Here is a 21,019-nt window from a genome sequence, read left to right as displayed (position 1 = left end):
CATAGTATTTATCCAGTCTACACAATTTCTCTGGCACTGCAATTGTATCACAGTCATTCAGAGCAGCTAAAACCTCCCTGAGCAACACGCGGAGGTGCTCAAGCTTAAATTTAAATGTAGACATATCAGAATCAGGTTGCATCATCTTCCCTGAATCAGAAACATTACCCACAGAAATAAGCTCTCCTTCTTCAGCTTCTGCATATTGTGAGGCAGTATCAGACATAGCTCTTAAAGCGTCAGTATGCTCTGTATTTCTTCTAACTCCAGAGCTATCTCGCTTTCTTCTAAATTCAGGTAGTCTGGCTAATACTGCTGACAGTGTATTATCCATAACTGCCGCCATGTCTTGTAAAGTAAACGCTATGGGCGCCCTAGATGTACTTGGAGCCATTTGAGCGTGAGTCCCTTGAGCGGGAGTCAAAGGATCTGACACGCGGGGAGAGTTAGTCGGCATTACTTCCCCTTCGTCAGATTCCTCTGGTGATAAATTTTTTAAAGACATAATATGATCTTTATTGCTTAAAGTGAAATCAGTACATTTGGTACACATTCTCAGAGGGGGTTCCACCATGGCTTTTAAACATAATGAACAAGGAGTTTCCTCTATGTCAGACATGTTTACACAGACTAGCAATGAGACCAGCAAGCTTGGAAAACACTTTAAATCAAGTTAAAAAGCAAATATAAAAAATGGTACTGTGCCTTTAAGAGAAACAAATTTTGTCAAAATTTGAAAAACAGTGAAAAAACAGAATTTATGTTTACCTGATAAATTTCTTTCTCCAACGGTGTGTCCGGTCCACGGCGTCATCCTTACTTGTGGGATATTCTCCTCCCCAACAGGAAATGGCAAAGAGCCCAGCAAAGCTGGTCACATGATCCCTCCTAGGCTCCGCCTACCCCAGTCATTCGACCGACGTTAAGGAGGAATATTTGCATAGGAGAAACCATATGGTACCGTGGTGACTGTAGTTAAAGAAAATAAAATATCAGACCTGATTAAAAAAACCAGGGCGGGCCGTGGACCGGACACACCGTTGGAGAAAGAAATTTATCAGGTAAACATAAATTCTGTTTTCTCCAACATAGGTGTGTCCGGTCCACGGCGTCATCCTTACTTGTGGGAACCAATACCAAAGCTTTAGGACACGGATGAAGGGAGGGAGCAAATCAGGTCACCTAAATGGAAGGCACCACGGCTTGCAAAACCTTTCTCCCAAAAATAGCCTCAGAAGAAGCAAAAGTATCAAACTTGTAAAATTTGGTAAAAGTGTGCAGTGAAGACCAAGTCGCTGCCCTACATATCTGATCAACAGAAGCCTCGTTCTTGAAGGCCCATGTGGAAGCCACAGCCCTAGTGGAATGAGCTGTGATTCTTTCGGGAGGCTGCCGTCTGGCAGTCTCGTAAGCCAATCTGATGATGCTTTTAATCCAAAAAGAGAGAGAGGTAGAAGTTGCTTTTTGACCTCTCCTTTTACCTGAATAAACAACAAACAAGGAAGATGTTTGTCTAAAATCCTTTGTAGCATCTAAATAGAATTTTAGAGCGCGAACAACATCCAAATTGTGCAACAAACGTTCCTTCTTTGAAACTGGTTTTGGACACAGAGAAGGTACGATAATCTCCTGGTTAATGTTTTTGTTAGAAACAACTTTTGGAAGAAAACCAGGTTTAGTACGTAAAACCACCTTATCTGCATGGAACACCAGATAAGGAGGAGAACACTGCAGAGCAGATAATTCTGAGACTCTTCTAGCAGAAGAAATCGCAACTAAAAACAAAACTTTCCAAGATAATAACTTAATATCAACGGAATGTAAGGGTTCAAACGGAACCCCCTGAAGAACTGAAAGAACTAAATTGAGACTCCAAGGAGGAGTCAAAGGTTTGTAAACAGGCTTGATTCTAACCAGAGCCTGAACAAAGGCTTGAACATCTGGCACAGCTGCCAGCTTTTTGTGAAGTAATACCGACAAGGCAGAAATCTGTCCCTTCAGGGAACTTGCAGATAATCCTTTCTCCAATCCTTCTTGAAGGAAGGATAGAATCCTAGGAATCTTAACCTTGTCCCAAGGGAATCCTTTAGATTCACACCAACAGATATATTTTTTCCAAATTTTGTGGTAAATCTTTCTAGTCACAGGCTTTCTGGCCTGAACAAGAGTATCGATCACAGAATCTGAGAATCCTCGCTTCGATAAAATCAAGCGTTCAATCTCCAAGCAGTCAGCTGGAGTGAAACCAGATTCGGATGTTCGAACGGACCCTGAACAAGAAGGTCTCGTCTCAAAGGTAGCTTCCAAGGTGGAGCCGATGACATATTCACCAGATCTGCATACCAAGTCCTGCGTGGCCACGCAGGAGCTATCAAGATCACCGACGCCCTCTCCTGCTTGATCCTGGCTATCAGCCTGGGGATGAGAGGAAATGGCGGGAACACATAAGCTAGTTTGAAGGTCCAAGGTGCTACTAGTGCATCCACTAGAGCCGCCTTGGGATCCCTGGATCTGGCCCCGTAGCAAGGAACTTTGAAGTTCTGACGAGAGGCCATCAGATCCATGTCTGGAATGCCCCACAGGTGAGTGACTCGGGCAAAGATTTCCGGATGGAGTTCCCACTCCCCCGGATGCAATGTCTGACGACTCAGAAAATCCGCTTCCCAATTTTCCACTCCTGGGATGTGGATAGCAGACAGGTGGCAGGAGTGAGACTCCGCCCAAAGAATAATTTTGGTTACTTCTTCCATCGCTAGGGAACTCCTTGTTCCCCCCTGATGGTTGATGTACGCCACAGTCGTCATGTTGTCTGATTGAAACCGTATGAACCTGGTCCTCGCAAGCTGGGGCCAGGCCTGGAGCGCATTGAATATCGCTCTCAGTTCCAGAATATTTATCGGTAGAAGAGATTCTTCCCGAGACCAAAGACCCTGAGCTTTCAGGGATCCCCAGACCGCGCCCCAGCCTATCAGACTGGCGTCGGTCGTGACAATGACCCACTCTGGTCTGTGGAACATCATCCCTTGAGACAGATTGTCCAGGGACAGCCACCAACGGAGTGAGTCTCTGGTCCTCTGATTTACTTGTATCTTCGGAGACAAGTCTGTATAGTCCCCATTCCACTGACTGAGCATGCACAGTTGTAATGGTCTTAGATGAATGCGCGCAAAAGGAACTATGTCCATCGCCGCCACCATCAACCCGATCACTTCCATGCACTGAGCTATGGAAGGAAGAGGAACGGAATGAAGTATCCGACAAGAGTCCAGAAGCTTTGTTTTTCTGGCCTCTGTTAGAAAGATCCTCATTTCTAAGGAGTCTATAATTGTTCCCAAGAAGGGAACCCTTGTTGACGGGGATAGAGAACTCTTTTCCACGTTCACTTTCCAGCCGTGAGATCTGAGAAAGGCCAGGACAATGTCCGTGTGAGCCTTTGCTTGAGGAAGGGACGACGCTTGAATCAGAATGTCGTCCAGGTAAGGTACTACTGCAATGCCCCTTGGTCTTAGCACCGCTAGAAGGGACCCTAGTACCTTTGTGAAAATCCTTGGAGCAGTGGCTAATCCGAAAGGAAGCGCCACGAACTGGTAATGTTTGTCCAGGAATGCAAACCTTAGGAACCGATGATGTTCCTTGTGGATAGGAATATGTAGATACGCATCCTTTAAATCCACCGTGGTCATAAATTGACCTTCCTGGATGGAAGGAAGGATAGTTCGAATGGTTTCCATCTTGAACGATGGGACCTTGAGAAATTTGTTTAAGATCTTGAGATCTAGGATTGGTCTGAACGTTCCCTCTTTTTTGGGAACTATGAACAGATTGGAGTAGAACCCCATCCCTTGTTCTCTTAATGGAACAGGATGAATCACTCCCATTTTTAACAGGTCTTCTACACAATGTAAGAACGCCTGTCTTTTTATGTGGTCTGAAGACAACTGCGACTTGTGGAACCTCCCCCTTGGGGGAAGTCCCTTGAATTCCAGAAGATAACCCTGGGAGACTATTTCTAGCGCCCAAGGATCCAGAACATCTCTTGCCCAAGCCTGAGCGAAGAGAGAGAGTCTGCCCCCCACCAGATCCGGTCCCGGATCGGGGGCCAATATTTCATGCTGTCTTGGTAGCAGTGGCAGGTTTCTTGGCCTGCTTTCCCTTGTTCCAGCCTTGCATTGGTCTCCAAGCTGGCTTGGCCTGAGAAGTATTACCCTCTTGCTTAGAGGACGTAGCACCTTGGGCTGGTCCGTTTTTTACGAAAGGGACGAAAATTAGGTCTATTTTTTGCCTTGAAGGGCCGATCCTGAGGAAGGGCGTGGCCCTTACCCCCAGTGATATCAGATATAATCTCTTTCAAGTCAGGACCAAACAGCGTTTTCCCCTTGAAAGGAATGTTTAGTAGCTTGTTCTTGGAAGACGCATCAGCCGACCAAGATTTCAACCAAAGCGCTCTGCGCGCCACAATAGCAAACCCAGAGTTCTTAGCCGCTAACTTAGCCAATTGCAAAGAGGCGTCTAGAGTGAAAGAATTAGCCAATTTGAGAGCATTGATTCTGTCCATAATCTCCTCATAAGGAGGAGAGTCACTATCGAGCACCTTAAGCAGTTCATCAAACCAGAAATATGCGGCTGTAGTGACAGGGACAATGCATGAAATGGGTTGTAGAAGGTAACCCTGCTGAACAAACATCTTTTTAAGCAAACCTTCTAATTTTTTATCCATAGGATCTTTGAAAGCACAACTATCCTCTATGGGAATAGTGGTGCGTTTGTTTAAAGTAGAAACCGCTCCCTCGACCTTGGGGACTGACTGCCATAAGTCCTTTCTGGGGTCGACCATAGGAAACAATTTTTTAAATATGGGGGGAGGGACGAAAGGAATACCGGGCCTTTCCCATTCTTTATTAACAATGTCCGCCACCCGCTTGGGTATAGGAAAAGCTTCTGGGAGCCCCGGCACCTCTAGGAACTTGTCCATTTTACATAGTTTCTCTGGGATGACTAAATTTTCACAATCATCCAGAGTGGATAATACCTCCTTAAGCAAAATGCGGAGATGTTCCAATTTAAATTTAAATGTAATCACATCAGATTCAGCCTGCTGAGAAATGTTCCCTAAATCAGTAATTTCTCCCTCAGACAAAACCTCCCTGGCCCCCTCAAATTGGGTTAGGGGCCCTTCAGAGATATTAATATCAGCGTCGTCATGCTCTTCAGTAACTAAAACAGAGCATCCACGCTTACGCTGACAAGGGTTCATTTTGGCTAAAATGTTTTTGACAGAATTATCCATTACAGCCGTTAATTGTTGCATAGTAAGGAGTATTGGCGCGCTAGATGTACTAGGGGCCTCCTGAGTGGGCAAGACTCGTGTAGACGAAGGAGGGAATGATGCAGTACCATGCTTACTCCCCTCACTTGAGGAATCATCTTGGGCATCATTGTCATTATCACATAAATCACATTTATTTAAATGAATAGGAATTCTGGCTTCCCCACATTCAGAACACAGTCTATCTGGTAGTTCAGACATGATAAACAGGCATAAACTTGATCAGAAAGTACAAAAAACGTTTTAAAATAAAACCGTTACTGTCACTTTAAATTTTAAACTGAACACACTTTATTACTGCAATTGCGAAAAAACATGAAGGAATTGTTCAAAATTCACCAAATTTTCACCACAGCGTCTTAAAGCCTTGAAAATATTGCACACCAATTTTGGAAGCTTTAACCCTTAAAATAACGGAACCGGAGCCGTTTTAAGCTTTAAACCCCTTTACAGTCCCTGGTATCTGCTTTGCTGAGACCCAACCAAACCCAAAGGGGAATACGATACCAAATGACGCCTTCAGAAGTCTTTTATGAGTATCAGAGCTCCTCTCACATGCGACTGCATGCCATGCCTCTCAAAAACAAGTGCGCAACACCGGCGCGAAAATGAGACTCTGCCTATGCTTTGGGAAAGCCCCTAAAGAATAAGGTGTCTAAAACAGTGCCTGCCGATATTATTAAATCAAAATACCCAGAATAAATGATTCCTCAAGGCTAAATAAGTGTTAATATCAATCGATTTAGCCCCAAAAAAGTCTACAGTTTAAATAAGCCCTTGTGAAGCCCTTATTTACAATCGTAATAAACATGGCTTACCGGATCCCATAGGGAAAATGACAGCTTCCAGCATTACATCGTCTTGTTAGAATGTGTCATACCTCAAGCAGCAAGAGACTGCAAACTGTTCCCCCAACTGAAGTTAATTGCTCTCAACAGTCCTGTGTGGAACAGCCATGGATTTTAGTTACGGTTGCTAAAATCATTTTCCTCATACAAACAGAATTCTTCATCTCTTTTCTGTTTCTGAGTAAATAGTACGTACCAGCACTATTTGAAAATAACAAACTCTTGATTGAATAATGAAAAACTACAGTTAAACACTAAAAAACTCTAAGCCATCTCCGTGGAGATGTTGCCTGTACAACGGCAAAGAGAATGACTGGGGTAGGCGGAGCCTAGGAGGGATCATGTGACCAGCTTTGCTGGGCTCTTTGCCATTTCCTGTTGGGGAGGAGAATATCCCACAAGTAAGGATGACGCCGTGGACCGGACACACCTATGTTGGAGAAAAGGCAGTAAATCAAACGAAATGTTTACAGTGTGTATAATAAGCTAACAGAGCATTGCACCCACTTGCAAATGGATGATTAACCCCTTAGTTAAAAAAAAAAACGGATCAAAAAAACGATATAGACGTTTTTTAACAGTCACAACAAACTGCCACAGCTCTGCTGTGGCCCTACCTTCCCCAATAAACGACTTTGGAAAGTCTATGAGCCCTTTAGAGATGTCCTATAGCATTCAGGGGACTCCTGAGGGAAGCTGGATGTCTCAGTCTGTAATTTTAACTGGGCAATAAAGCAGTTATTACAGTTATTACAACAGTGGAAAGCCTCTGGAAACTGTTTCTAGGCAAATTTAAGCCAGCCATGTGGAAAAAACTAGGCCCCAATAAAGTTTTATCACCAAAGCATATATAAAAACGCTTAAACATACCAGCAAACGTTTTATATTGCAAATATATGAGTATTACCTCTGAAAGTAAGCATGATACCAGTCGCTATTAAATCACTGTATCCAGGCTTACCCTACATAAATCCGGTATCAGCAGCATTTTCTAGTATTCACATCTCTAGAAAAAATTATAACTGCACATAACTCAAAGCAGGATAACCTGAACGCCATTCTCCCGCTGAAGTTACCTCTCTCCTCAGTCATATGTGAGAACAGCAATGGATCTTAGTTACAATCTGCTAAGATCATAGAAAACACAGGCAGATTCTTCTTCTATTTACTGCCTGGGAAAAATAGTACAACTCCGGTAACATTTAAAAATAACAAACTTTTGATTGAAGAAAAACCTAACTATATTTTACCACTTCTCTCTTACTACCTCCATGCTTGTTGAGAGTTGCAAGAGAATGACTGGATATGGCAGTTAGGGGAGTTGCTATATAACAGCTCTGCTGTGGGTGTCCTCTTGCAACTTCCTGTTGGGAATGAGAATATCCCACAAGTAATGGATGATCCGTGGACTGGATACACCTTACAAGAGAAATAAGATCTCCCGTTTGTCATAAAATAACTCTTTTTCTCCTCTCTGTATCATAAAAACATTGTACTAAGTAAATATAGAATTAGAAAAAAAGAGTTATTTTATAGAATATAGAATTAAAAAAAAACACAAATCAATTTCCTTATAGGTTGGTTAAAAGATATCTGCCCATTTGTCCCATTGGTCATATTCACATATTTGGATGATAATAAATTTATCTTAAATATTTTCAAAAGTATGGTATAATATCTAAATGTTTTTTTCATACTATCGATGTTCATAATGTTCATAATGAGTTAAGCCAATCTAGGATTGAACTTTCAATATATTTTGCCTTTTAAATTAAGAAAGTCATAGATCTGTTATGAGACTACATCTAATTCACTTTTATCTTTTAGAATGTAATTTCATTACAGGTTGGTTAAAAGACATCTGCTTACTTATTAGATTGGTCATATTGACTTATTTATATGTCAATATATTCATCATACTCACTTTAAGAATAATCTATTAAATACTCTTAGAAGCATGGTATATCAATTATTTGTTTTTTACACTCTATCGTTGTTATAATGAGTCAACTTTAAGAAAAATTGATCTTTCAATACATTTTGTTTTTAAAGTTAAGAAAGTCTTATATCTGTTATGATAACTTATCCTAATTCTTTTTTGCCATATACCACCTTTTTATTACTTTTGATTATTTTTCTTTTTTTGATTATTTTTCATAATTTTACTTCATATATTATATCTTAAAATTGTCCAAAGGAAAAATCAGATAACATTTGTGCATGCTTTAAGCACATACGGCTGTTTTGGTCCAGAATACCACCTTAAAGAAAATTCCACCTTAAGAAACAATTAAGCTGGGACTTAACCAATGGAATCGAAGCAGCAGGTTTTTAAACAAGGTTCCAGGAGCAGCTGTTATCTTGAAAAAGCCCAACATAACGGGTGAAACGCATTGAAGGAAGTAAAGCTGTTTTGTCCTGTTAAGAACATATCATCTAACTAGGTACCTAGCTCAACCCGCGCGTGATACACGCTAAGTACGGGTCTTTCTCTTTTTTTTTGGAACACAAACTTTTCAACCGCCGGGGTCTTGTCGGTACTCCTTACGCAAAGAAGCCGCGAGTAGTGGCAATCATCAAATTGAGACGCCGACTTGACAGATCTGTGATCCAGTAAGATTGAAAGTTTAAATACACGCAAGCAGGCTGCTTTGTTTGTCAAGTGGGGTGAGTGCTGTTTTTATTTTTACTCAACATTCTATTTTTTCTGTCTTTTGCTGCTTTTTAATTATATGAAATTATATCATTAAAAACTTTATTACCAGGGAGACGTCCCTTGCTTATAAAATTTGCTACCCTTTATATATTTTTTTTAATACATTTGACTAGATGTCTATAGAATAAGTGTGTTGGTTACCTCAAGCTATTTAGCGCCCTCTCTTTATTTGTACTTTTGAATTGTTAACTGTGTCCACCTTTAGGGAGGTGGTCTGGGAGTGGCAAGTGGTAACCTTTAGGCTTAGCGATTAGTTTTTTTTTCCTGCGTAGTTGTGTCCTAGAAAAAAAAGTGAGAAAGAGAGAGAGAGTTAGATTATAGTCATTGAAAAGTAATTACGTTTATATAGGTCCTCCAGTCTATATGGAATAAATGCTCCTAAATATTTAATTGCATGGGGAGCCCATCTAAAATTAAAATTGATCTCTAATAGTTTTTTTGTATGATTGGGTAAGTGGATTTCAATTGCTTCACACTAATCATTATTTATTTTATAGCCAGACAGGATTCCGAAATTCAGTTGGTTTACTAACTGTCAGAATGACATCGTCTGCAAATAAGCAGAGTTTATGTTCTGTATTGCCAATCTGGAAACTGGATATCTCTTTATGATTTCTTATGCTTGTGGCCAGAGGTTCAATGCACAATGCAAAGAACAAAGGAGATAATGGCACTCATGCCTAGTTCTGTTGTGTATATGTATTCTTTTTGATTGATAGCCTGCTATTCTAAGATACGCTGATGGGTTGGTATAAATGGATTGTATTGCTTTTGTGAATGCCCCTGTTATTCCAAAATGGGCAAGTGTCTCAAACATATAATCTCAGAAAACTCTATCGAATGCCTTCTCTGCGTCCAGGGATAGAAAAAGAGAAGGCACCCTCTCCTTTGTTGCATAATCTAAAAGATCAATTATCTTACGGATATTATCTGGGGCTTGTCGAACTTTGATGAATCCTACCTGGTCACTTGATATTAAATTTGATATATGGAGATTTAATCTAGTTGCTAGGATTTTGGTGAGGAGTTTAAAGTCTTGATTAATAAGAGAGATAGGCATATAATTTCTAAAATCAAATGTATCTTTCCCTGATTTGGGGACGACACATATTCTAGCTGCTAGTAAGTCTGATGGGATGTCCCCCCCCTTCCATAATGTGATTGAATGAAATTACTAGCTGTGGTATAAGTTCAAGGGAAAACTTCTTATAGAATACACCTGAAAATCCGTCAGGGCCAGGTGTTTTATTACCTATGATCTGCTTTATGGCTATGGCAATTTATTGTGATATTATTGGAGCATTTAAGTCTAATGCTTTTTTATCAATCTTAGGAAGGTTGCAATTGTTCAGGAAAGTTTTAATCATGCTTTCTCTGTTTACTTTCTGATTTTGGTTTAGGTGGTAAAGGGTTTGGTAGTACTCAGTGAAAGTATTTGCTATATGTGAAGGATTATTAACAATGAGGAGATTAGGGGATTTGTGTCATTTAAGACAAGTGTTGAATTAAACATTTTAAATATATCAAATTATTAAAAATGTTAACACTTTACTTAACATATATGCAGACAGACAGTGACTCTAATTGGAGGTATCAGAGATGGGTAACATCACAACCACCTCATAATCCATAATACTCCAATTGCAAGTTAAAAATTAAAAACAGATAGGCCATGTGGACAGGGGGAGAGTCGGTAAGGTACAAACAGAATATATGCGGATAAGGACAGTCAGCAGTCATGCATTCAAGTATCAAACACACTATGCGCTCAAAGGCGACCTCCTGCCTGCGTACTGCTTTAATTTAACAAAGTCATACGATTGCTATATTAGTCCCTATTCTTAATCCATCATTCACATATACATATATAATAGTGATGCACCGAAATGGAAATTCTGGACCGAAACCGAATCCGAAAATCCGGGATGCACTTGACCGAAAACCGAAATGGATACCGAAAATGTATTTTATCAAATTATTTTTTTTTAGGTTTTTTTTGCATAATTAGAGCCAATAAAAAAATCCCACACTTTTATTGAAAGTAACACACTAAAATTGGACAATAATATCTTAAAACAATAATATGCTACACAATAATTTTACCAAGAAAAAAAAAAACCAGGCAAACAATAATGCCATTTTCGGCCAAAATGTTTCTGCGACCAAAATTTTGGTGCATTCTTACTTAAAACAATTATAAATATCAATATACTGTATTATTCTTCATTTAGTTCTATGTAACAGAATCATATTTAACAGTTTTTTGTTTTTTTTACTAATTATCAAAATAAAGTATAGTCCTAGAAAACTCATTATATGCAGAACAGTAAGTCAAGTAATAAACTTAAACAGCAGCTCTAGGCTAGCATCAAATTTGAAACATGCTACACAATAATTTGACCGAAAATAACAGGCTAAAAAAACGAAAACCGAAATAGCCAAAAATGCCATTTTCAGCCGAAACTTTCTGCGGCCGAAATTTCGGTGCATCGCTAATATATAACATATATAGCAGTTCCCCATGTAGGGTTAAAGTACTTTGTTAAGTTCCTCATAGTTGTATCAGCAACAATAATCAAAGTTGCTACACCACAAAGCCTAGCACGGAGGTTATTCAATATAAAAAAGAAACAAGTTACAAAAAGTATCAATCAGAGCTGAAATACTGTTAATATGTATCCATGGAGCGATATTGTAAAACCGCTAGCCACTGTGTAACCAAACAAAACAACTTGTCTTGAGAAAGGCCTAGGAGGGCCGAAACGCGTCGACATACTGGTGAGCAAATTTCTGATTTTATTATACCACATATAGACGTTATTACACTATTGCACTTTATTTCACCCACAGATTAGGAGGAGGACTTTGGACCTACCCGCCACATTATTGTACTTTTTTTCTTCTGCATTTTTATAATCTACATTTTTATATATTTTTTATATTCTGCATTCTTATAATCTCCTTCACGTCTACCACAGCTATTGGAGTTTATTTTGGAAGTTAATCATCTAGGATTTCTTTGAACGTACTTACCCACCATATTTTTTGAACACTTTGATATTTATTTTATTTTTTATAATTTTTTACAATTTTTGCGGAACACTTTTGCAATTTTTGTGGAACACTCTGATATATATATATATATATATATATATATATATTTTTTTTTTTTTTATTTTTTTTTTTTTTTGGAACACTGTGATTTTCCAAAGAGACATTTTTTAAGAAACTATTTGAGAGACATAAATTTCTTCATTTTTTCAACAAATTTTATTTCCAATTATACACAATTGGATTGCTCCTACACTTTTATTTATATTGTATTTCTATCACTTATACTTTTATACTGCATCTGTATTGTTGACATCTGTATTATTGACATTGTACTACGCCAACTTTGTCCATTTACATCACATCTGCTGTTTGTAAATATCTGTGCTTAAACTGCACTTTATAGACCATAATACTATGGTCTTAGACTGTTGTCGGAGCTAATGTAATATTTGTTCCAACACCACAGATATAGGTAACACTATATCCTTAAGACTTATATCTCATGGATCCATAGAGATTTTAGGAAGAATTTTAGAAGCTTTTTAATTTGTATGTATTATATTGTATTTTCATTGTATATTAACTGTAATAAATACATTCAATTTTTAACATATCCATACCTCACAGTCCTTTTAAGCTTCCCAGCGCTCACTATATCACACAATTAAAAAACAAAAAAACTCCCCCTGGGCACGCCCACAGACGCATTTCCGTCACACAAACAACCCTGCCTGTAGATGTTTGAATTTAAGGGATAGAGGTGGCCCTAATAATTTTTCTAATTTTCCTAGCTAGCATGCGGTCAGGCTTGTCAGCAAAAATGAAGTATTGTGCATCAACAATCCTTAAGGATGCTAGAGATTCTTTGTCAAGTAGTTTATGTAACTCTCCTTTCTTCATTTTTAGTTTGCTGGCTATGTTAATACTTCTATTCTCTACATGCAGTCTATAAAGTGCCTCAATTTCTATTTTTTTGTTTGCTTAATTAGGTTCTGTTTAGTAATGGATGCTTTTTCTTGAATTAGAATCCCTCTAAGAAATGCTTTAAAAGCTCCCCATATGAATAGGGTTTTTTTTTGTTGAGCCTTTATTGTCAGACGAAAAATGTCTGATCTGACATAGTATGTAATTCCTTAATAAGGAAGGATCTAAGGTCCAAGATCTGTCCCTAGATGGATAAAAAAAAACACCCAATGACACCTCTACTATAGCATGGTCTGACTATGTGGTTTGGGTTATTTTTTTGGTTAAGTCAAACACACGAGTGATCAGGAGTAAGAGAGAAGGAACTAGAATTAGAAATAATATATTAATAGACACAATAACAATATAGAACAGTAGTATCTGTATGAGATATTCAATTTTTCCTTTAGTAAATGTGTTGTTCAGCATCTTACATTCTACATAACAGAAACAGTTTGAGTATTAAACAATTAAACCCTAATTTTCTTTATTAAATTGGTATGAGGTTAGTGGTGCCATATCGGTTTTTCAAAGATTAGTGGCCAAAACCTTATAATATCAATCTAAGACCCTCCTTTTGTTCGTACCTTTTCTATATGTCCTCTACACTATCTTATGGGAGGATTGTTTCTTCTAAATTTTAGTTATATATTCTAATGTCATCTTTCCCTAATGCTTTTCCTATAGAGGTAATGAACCTAGTAAAACATTAATACAGTCCAATATTGATATAAAACCTGTTATTTGTTAACAATTACAAACCAGTAAGAAAAGGACAACAACTTAATAACATAACTAACAAACAAGAAATGAATAGCCCTTGAGTGGGTTGGTTGAGGTACCGCTGAAGTAACTGGTCAGTGTCCCCAATAATATTTTAATACAATAAAACTTCTACCTAGTTTGGTATTAGTGGGGTTCCAAACATAATGGAACAGCTATAATTAAGCGATAACATTTTACATTACCATTACAACTTGTGTGAGACAAATGTTAATTTCACACTTCTTTCTTAATTGAGTTAGTGAAGGCGATGTATAACTATTATAAATTGAATAGATCAGGGACCCTTTTAATTTCTTTGAGTTCTGAAATGGAGTTTGGCGGTTTCTCTATCAGACACAACCTCATTCCAGCAAGGTTGTGGTGAGATAGCAGGTGCACCATTTGGTGGCATCTCTTAAGTGTTCCTTTTCTGATTGTAGTCAGTCCAAAAAAGAAGCCATATGGTGTAGATTATCCCAATGATCTGACTATCAGTGTTCATTCAATATTTGTAGCTTGCTCCAGATGTTCAATTTCTTCTCTCGTAGGTTCCTCAAGTTGTTTAATAGGTGATATTTCTTTAGAGACTCTGTTCCACATTCACTGTATAGCTTCCTTTGGTGGTCTTTGAGGCATTGGTATAGGCATTTCATCTCCTGCAAGATGCAGCTGACGAACAAGATACATACCTTCTTCTAGATTAATACAGGAATAGGTAGTCTTGTTGTAGATAGGTTTAGTTCTCTTCACTTTCTCAGGGTGATAGAAGATAGATCAGCAAAAAGTTGTAATTTGTACCCATCAAATTCTGTATATTGCTTTGTTCTAGTAACTTGGAGTAATTTGTCTTTAGTAGTGTAATAACGGAATTTAATGATAACATCCCTAGTTGTTAGAGATCCTGGGTTTGTTAAGAGCTCTATGGAATCTGTCCATTAGTAGGAAACTTTCTTCTACATCCGGAAGGAGATGGTGTAGAATTTGAAGAAGAATCTCCTTTAGATTAATGTAGGATTCTGGTAGATTTCTGAGTCTAACATTAAATCTTCTAGATCTGTTTTCCAGATCCTCAAGCTAAGTTTCAAGTTGTTGTATCCTGTTGTTTTGATCTTGAAGTGAATGTTGTATGTTGGGAATTTCCACAATTATCTCTTCTACTTTGTCTTCTAGTGCGGATGTTCTCTGGCCAATATCCAGAATGTAATTTCTTAATACTTTAATAGATGACTTCAGTTGAATTTAGAAAACTTCATTTATTTGTTGGATTAGGAGTTTGATGTAGCTTGTGTCTGTTCCTTTGATAAATTATCCATTATAGCCTCAGTTTCCTCAGTTTCCAATATGGGTGTCTTGGGTCAATGATTTTTTCTTAGCTTGCGCTTTAGATAAGCAGTCTTTAATCGACTGATTTTTGCCTTTCATTTTCTGAGGAGCAATTCTGGATAGAAAAATCCCTGCAGACAGCTATGAAGCCTGTGTATCAGAGAGTCATATAAAGACTCCTTCAGTGTGTCTTCAAGCAGGAGCTCTTAGCTGAACATCAATATATGCTTGCTTGCTTAACACCATGGGAAAATTAGTAAAGACCTATGAAGGTACAGACATCTCAGATGTTAAATAATCTGCACTTCAATCATGAGTCTGGGTACTGGTTGTTGTTAAGAATAGTGAATATGCAACCTATGTTATCCTGATTGTATCTCAATCTCTGCGAATTGACACTGTGGGAAAGAGACAGGAAAAATGTCACAACCTGATGTGTGAAGTTGTGAAGGTAGATATCACAAATTGTTTTCTGGCTAAATCATTTCATTGCAATGTCCAGAATTAGGATGCCATGGTGATCATCTTTTTTCTTTATTGTATTTAAAAGTATTATGTGTTATGGCCCCTTTATTGCTGCTGGTTTCTGAAATCGTTTTATATTGCGTGCGATTCTGACCTTCCCTATACCAGGGACAAGTATAATGCTTTCTGGGTGGTACAGTAGTTCTACTGTTAGTATCGAGATACACCTGAGCAAAAGTCTATCCAACAATAACAGCGTGATATGAAGATAATAATATATGTTAATATTACTGCGTAGTATGTCCCAATATGGCGGGTCCCGCCCAACAATTTCCTCACACCAAACTTATCACCAGAGGTCTTCCTTCTATGCTGGTAAGATCAATACTTGTGGTTATTTAATTTCTTACACGTTTAGATCCTTGGTCAGGGTCCACAAACTGCTTTGTGGTGCCACCTCTCTCCTTCGCATCCGCTGACTGATTTGGCCTTGAAAACGGTCCCCTCTAATGTGGGCGCTTGCAAGAGGTAACAGTTAGGTGTAGGGAGTCATTGGAGCGGAGTCATGACCCTCCGGTGACTATTACTCCCACTCGGATATCTGTAATTTGCGGCCGACCCTTGGCGCCCTCTGTTCCTGCCGGTGGTCTTGCAGTCTTTAAGTTTTTGGGCCGGGCCGATGCAAACTACCTCTCAAACTGCTCCAAATATATCCAATCGAATTGGGATACAGTTAGGGACAGGTTAAGAACCTGAAAATTAGGTAATTTTTCCTAATAAAGTAGGTTTTAAGCTTTCTACACACGGAGCTCACAGAGGACCTGACTTTCCTCACTGGCTGTTAGCTCAGCCCCCCTTGATCAGATCATTTTCAACCTTGACTCCTACAAACTGCAGAAAGATACTGCTTTTACAATAGGAATGCAGGAGTCCGTTGCTTGATATGTGGCTTTTTTATTACTTATAATAGCTATTGTATGTTTCTGATGAATATTTATCAAATGGTTTTGAAAGGCAGGTTTGTAACTTGTATACATAATGGGGGCGGCTGCTTAGACAGAAGGTTTATGCTTATATGTGAATAAAAGAAATAATGTCAATTACGGAGAAAACAAAGATGAAAGTATATTGCAAAAATGTGCATCTTCACAGGAATAACCGTGGAAGATATTTTATAATAAAGTTCAAATAAAAAAAAATGTAATGCACAAAACGAACAGGAAAGACATTAACCACAATCAAAGCAATGTAAGTGCTACTGAACTGATACAGGTAATCACAAGGCAAATAAGTGTAAAGAACTGTGATTATAAAAATGCCCCTCTTGGGGAACATAGGACATGTATGTATGTATGTGCAAATATGTAGATAAAGGAAGAGCACATCATAGAAGCACAAGGAAAAATACATATCGGGTGATGGATTCTAGTTCATTGTCAGACTAATTATTTTTACAGAATATACAAATGAATGTAATGCTAGAAAGGAGTTATGTCTCTTAAGTACTGTCTTGAGTTATTACCAAATTGCCATGGCATAAAGTCTCAAATACATACAGAATAACAATTTCTAATTAATTATAACCAACTAATTTTTTATTTTTTGTAAATAATTTTTATTAATGTGTTTAGGCAAACATTACACATACGAGAAAAGATATTCAGTACATAGGTTTTTACAGATTTCTTAGAAGACTCAATGAAAATATTCTAAGGACAGAATAAAACTATGTACATCAAGGAATAATGTTTTACATACATTAAAGAAATGCAACACATAATACCACACCGTCCTATAGGTGCACAGATAAACATACAGTATATTAATCAGGATTAGTAGGGTAGGGAATAAAATTAACGTTAAGGAAGCATACTACTATATCATTTTAGCTGTTTCTGGTGATATAGACAGATAAGGAGAAAACCAAGTGGTATATGCCCTGTGGGATACTCTATAACCATCCTATATCGGACTTAGGATATATCTTGCATATTCCTTATAGAGCTTTGTCTATGACACATGAGGATATAACAGTAGCTAAAGATAAATAACTTCTCAAGTACATAAATCCTCTGTACCCAGAGTATAGTATTAAGTGGATTTGTGGTTATGTAAATTTGCTATATCTAATTATCTTGAAAGTAGCATCTAATCAGCTGCTTCCGTAATAAAAGAAAGAAAAACAGAATTTATGCTTACCTGATAAATTACTTTCTCCAACGGTGTGTCCGGTCCACGGCGTCATCCTTACTTGTGGGATATTCTCCTCCCCAACAGGAAATGGCAAAGAGCCCAGCAAAGCTGGCCATATAGTCCCTCCTAGGCTCCGCCTACCCCAGTCATTCGACCGACGGACAGGAGGAAATATATATAGGAGAAACCATATGGTAACGTGGTGACTGTAGTTAGAGAAAATAATTCATCAGACCTGATTAAAAAACCAGGGCGGGCCGTGGACCGGACACACCGCTGGAGAAAGTAATTTATCAGGTAAGCATAAATTCTGTTTTCTCCAACATAGGTGTGTCCGGTCCACGGCGTCATCCTTACTTGTGGGAACCAATACCAAAGCTTTAGGACACGGATGAAGGGAGGGAGCAAATCAGGTCACCCAAACGGAAGGCACCACGGCTTGCAAAACCTTTCTCCCAAAAATAGCCTCCGAAGAAGCAAAAGTATATAATTTAAAAAATTTGGTCAACAGGAACCTCATTCTTGAAGGCCCATGTGGAAGCCACAGCCCTAGTGGAGTGAGCTGTGATACTTTCAGGAGGCTGCCGTCCGGCAGTCTCAAAAGCCAATCTGATGATGCTTTTAAACCAAAAGGAAAGAGAGGTAGAAGTTGCTTTTTTACCTCTCCTTTAACCAGAATAAACAACAAACAAAGAAGATGTTTGTCTAAAATCTTCAGTAGCCTCTAAATAGAATTTTAGAGCACGGACAACGTCCAAATTGTGTAACAAACGTTCCTTCTATGAAACTGGATTCGGACACAAAGAAGGTACAACTATCTCCTGGTTAATATTTTTGTTGGAAACAACCTTCGGAAGAAAACCAGGCTCAGTACGTAAAACCACCTTATCTGCATGGACCAGATAGGGCGGAGAACACTGCAGAGCAGATAACTCAGAAACTCTTCTAGCGGAAGAAATTGCAACCTAAAACAAAACTTTCCAAGATAATAACTTAATATCTACGGAATGTAAGGGTTCAAACGGAACCCCTTGAAGAACTGAAAGAACTAGATTAAGACTCCAGGGAAGAGTCAAAGGTCTGTAAACAGGCTTGATTCTAACCAGAGCCTGAACAAACGCTTAAACGTCTGGCACAGCTGCCAGCCTTTTGTGAAGTAAAACAGATAAAGCAGAGATCTGTCCCTTCAGAGAACTCGCAGAAAATCCTTTCTCCAAACCTTCTTGTAGAAAGGAAAGAATCTTAGGAATTTTTATCTTGTTCCATGGGAATCCTTTAGATTCACACCAACAGATATATTTTTTCCATATATTATGGTAAATTTTTCTAGTTACAGGCTTTCTAGCCTGAATAAGAGTATCTATTACAGAATCTGAAAACCCACGCTTTGATAAAATCAAGCGTTCAAACTCCAAGCAGTCAGTTGGAGGAAAACCAGATTCGGATGTTCGAATGGACCCTGAATAAGAAGGTCCTGTCTCAAAGGTAGCTTCCATGGTGGAGCCGATGACACATTCACCAGGTCTGCATACCAAGTCCTGCGTGGCCACACAGGAACTATCAAGATCACCGAAGCCCTCTCCAGATTGATCCTGGCTACCAGCCTGGGAATGAGAGGAAACGGTGGGAATACATAAGCTAGGTTGAAGATCCAAGGTGCTACTATTGTATCCAATAGAGTCGCCTTGGGATCCCTGGATTTGGACCCGTAACAAGGGACCATGAAGTTCTGACGAGAGGCCATCAGAACCATGTCTGGAATGCCCCATAATTGAGTTATTTGGGCAAAGATTTCCAGATGGAGTTCCCACTCCCCCGGATGCTCCTCCATCGCCAGGGAACTCCTTGTTACCCCCTGATGGTTGATATATGTAACAGTCGTCATGATGTCTGATTGAAACCTTATGAATTTGGCCTTTGCTAGTCGAGGCCAAGCCTTGAGAGCATTGAATATCGCTCTCAGTTCCATTATGTTTATCGGGAGAAGAGAGTCTTCCCGAAACCATAGACCCTGAGCTTTCAGGGGTTCCCAGACCGCGCCCCAGCCCACCAGACTGGCGTCGGTCGTGACAATGACCTACTCTGGTCTGCGGAAGCTCATTCCCTGTGACAGGTTGTCCAGGGTCAGCCACCAACGGAGTGAATCTCTGGTTATTTGATCTACTTGTATCGTCGGAGACAAGTCTGTATAATCCCCATTCCACTGTCTGAGCATGCACAGGTGTAATGGTCTTAGATGAATTCGTGCAAAAGGAACTATGTCCATTGCCGCAACCATCAAACCTATTACTTCCATGCACTGCGCTATGGAAGGAAGAAGAACAGAATGAAGTACCTGACAAGAGCTTAGAAGTTTTGATTTTCTGGCCTCTGTCAGAAAAACCTTCATTTCTAAGGAAACTATTATTGTTCCCAAGAAGGGAACTCTTGTTGACGGGGACAGAGAACTTTTCTCTATGTTCACTTTCCACCTGTGAGATCTGAGAAAGGCTAGGACAATGTCCGTATGAGCCCTTGCTTTTGAAAGAGACGACACTTGAATCAGGATGTCGTCCAAGTAAGGTACTACTGCAATGCCCCTTGGTCTTAGCACCGCTAGAAGGGACCCTAGTACCCTTGTGAAAATCCTTGGAGCAGTGGCTAATCCGAATGGAAGTGCCACAAACTGGTAATGCTTGTCCAGAAAGGCGAACCTTAGGAACCGAAAATGTTCCTTGTGGATAGGAATACGTAGGTACGCATCCTTTAAGTCCACCGTGGTCATGAATTGACCTTCCTGGATGGTAGGAAGGATCGTTCGAATGGTTTCCATTTTGAACGATGAAACCCTTAGAAACTTGTTTAGAATCTTGAGATCTAAAATAGGTCTGAATGTTCCCTCTTTTTTGGGAATTATGAACAGGTTGGAGTAAAAACCCATCCCTTGTTCTCCTAATGGAACAGGATGAATCACTCCCATGCTTAACAGGTCTTCTACACAGTGTAAGAATGCCTGTTCGAAGATAATTGAGACCCGTGGAACCTTCCCCTTGGGGGTAGTTCCCTGAATTCCAGGAGATAACCTTGAGAAACTATTTCTAGCGCCCAAGGATCCTGAACATCTCTTGCCCCAGCCTGAGCAAAGAGAGAAAGTCTGCCCCCCACCAGATCCTTCCCAGATCGGGGGCCAACACTTCATGCTGTTTTGGTAGCAGTGGCAGGTGACTTGGCCTGCTTACCCTTGTTCCAGCCTTGCATCGGCCTCCAGGCTGGCTTGGTTTGAGAAGTATTACCCTCTTGCTTAGAGGGTGTAGAATTTGAGGCTGGTCCGTTTCTGCGAAAGGGACGAAAATTTGGCTTATTTTTAGCCTTAAAAGACCTATCCAG

The 21,019-nt window shown here is 39.3% G+C and overlaps 1 protein-coding gene across 6 annotated transcripts in view; it reads right to left on the bottom strand.

Annotated features, from left to right (window-relative positions):
- Positions 1 to 21,019, bottom strand: part of RHBDD1 (rhomboid domain containing 1) — a 526,647-nt gene that overhangs the window by 305,037 nt on the left and 200,591 nt on the right. For 3 of the 6 annotated variants that reach the window (XM_053710024.1, XM_053710023.1, XM_053710025.1), the window contains one exon: positions 9,032 to 9,169. The exons of the other annotated variants lie outside the window; for them this stretch is intronic. The gene's annotated coding sequence lies outside the window, so the exon portion shown is untranslated. The remainder of the gene's footprint in view (positions 1 to 9,031; positions 9,170 to 21,019) is intronic. 6 annotated transcript variants of the gene reach the window in all.

Source organism: Bombina bombina, chromosome 4 (genome assembly GCF_027579735.1).
Source record: "Bombina bombina isolate aBomBom1 chromosome 4, aBomBom1.pri, whole genome shotgun sequence".
Lineage (NCBI taxonomy): Eukaryota > Metazoa > Chordata > Amphibia > Anura > Bombinatoridae > Bombina > Bombina bombina.
The sequence above is the reverse complement of the archived record's forward strand: the minus strand, read 5'-3'. Positions and strand labels throughout refer to the sequence as shown.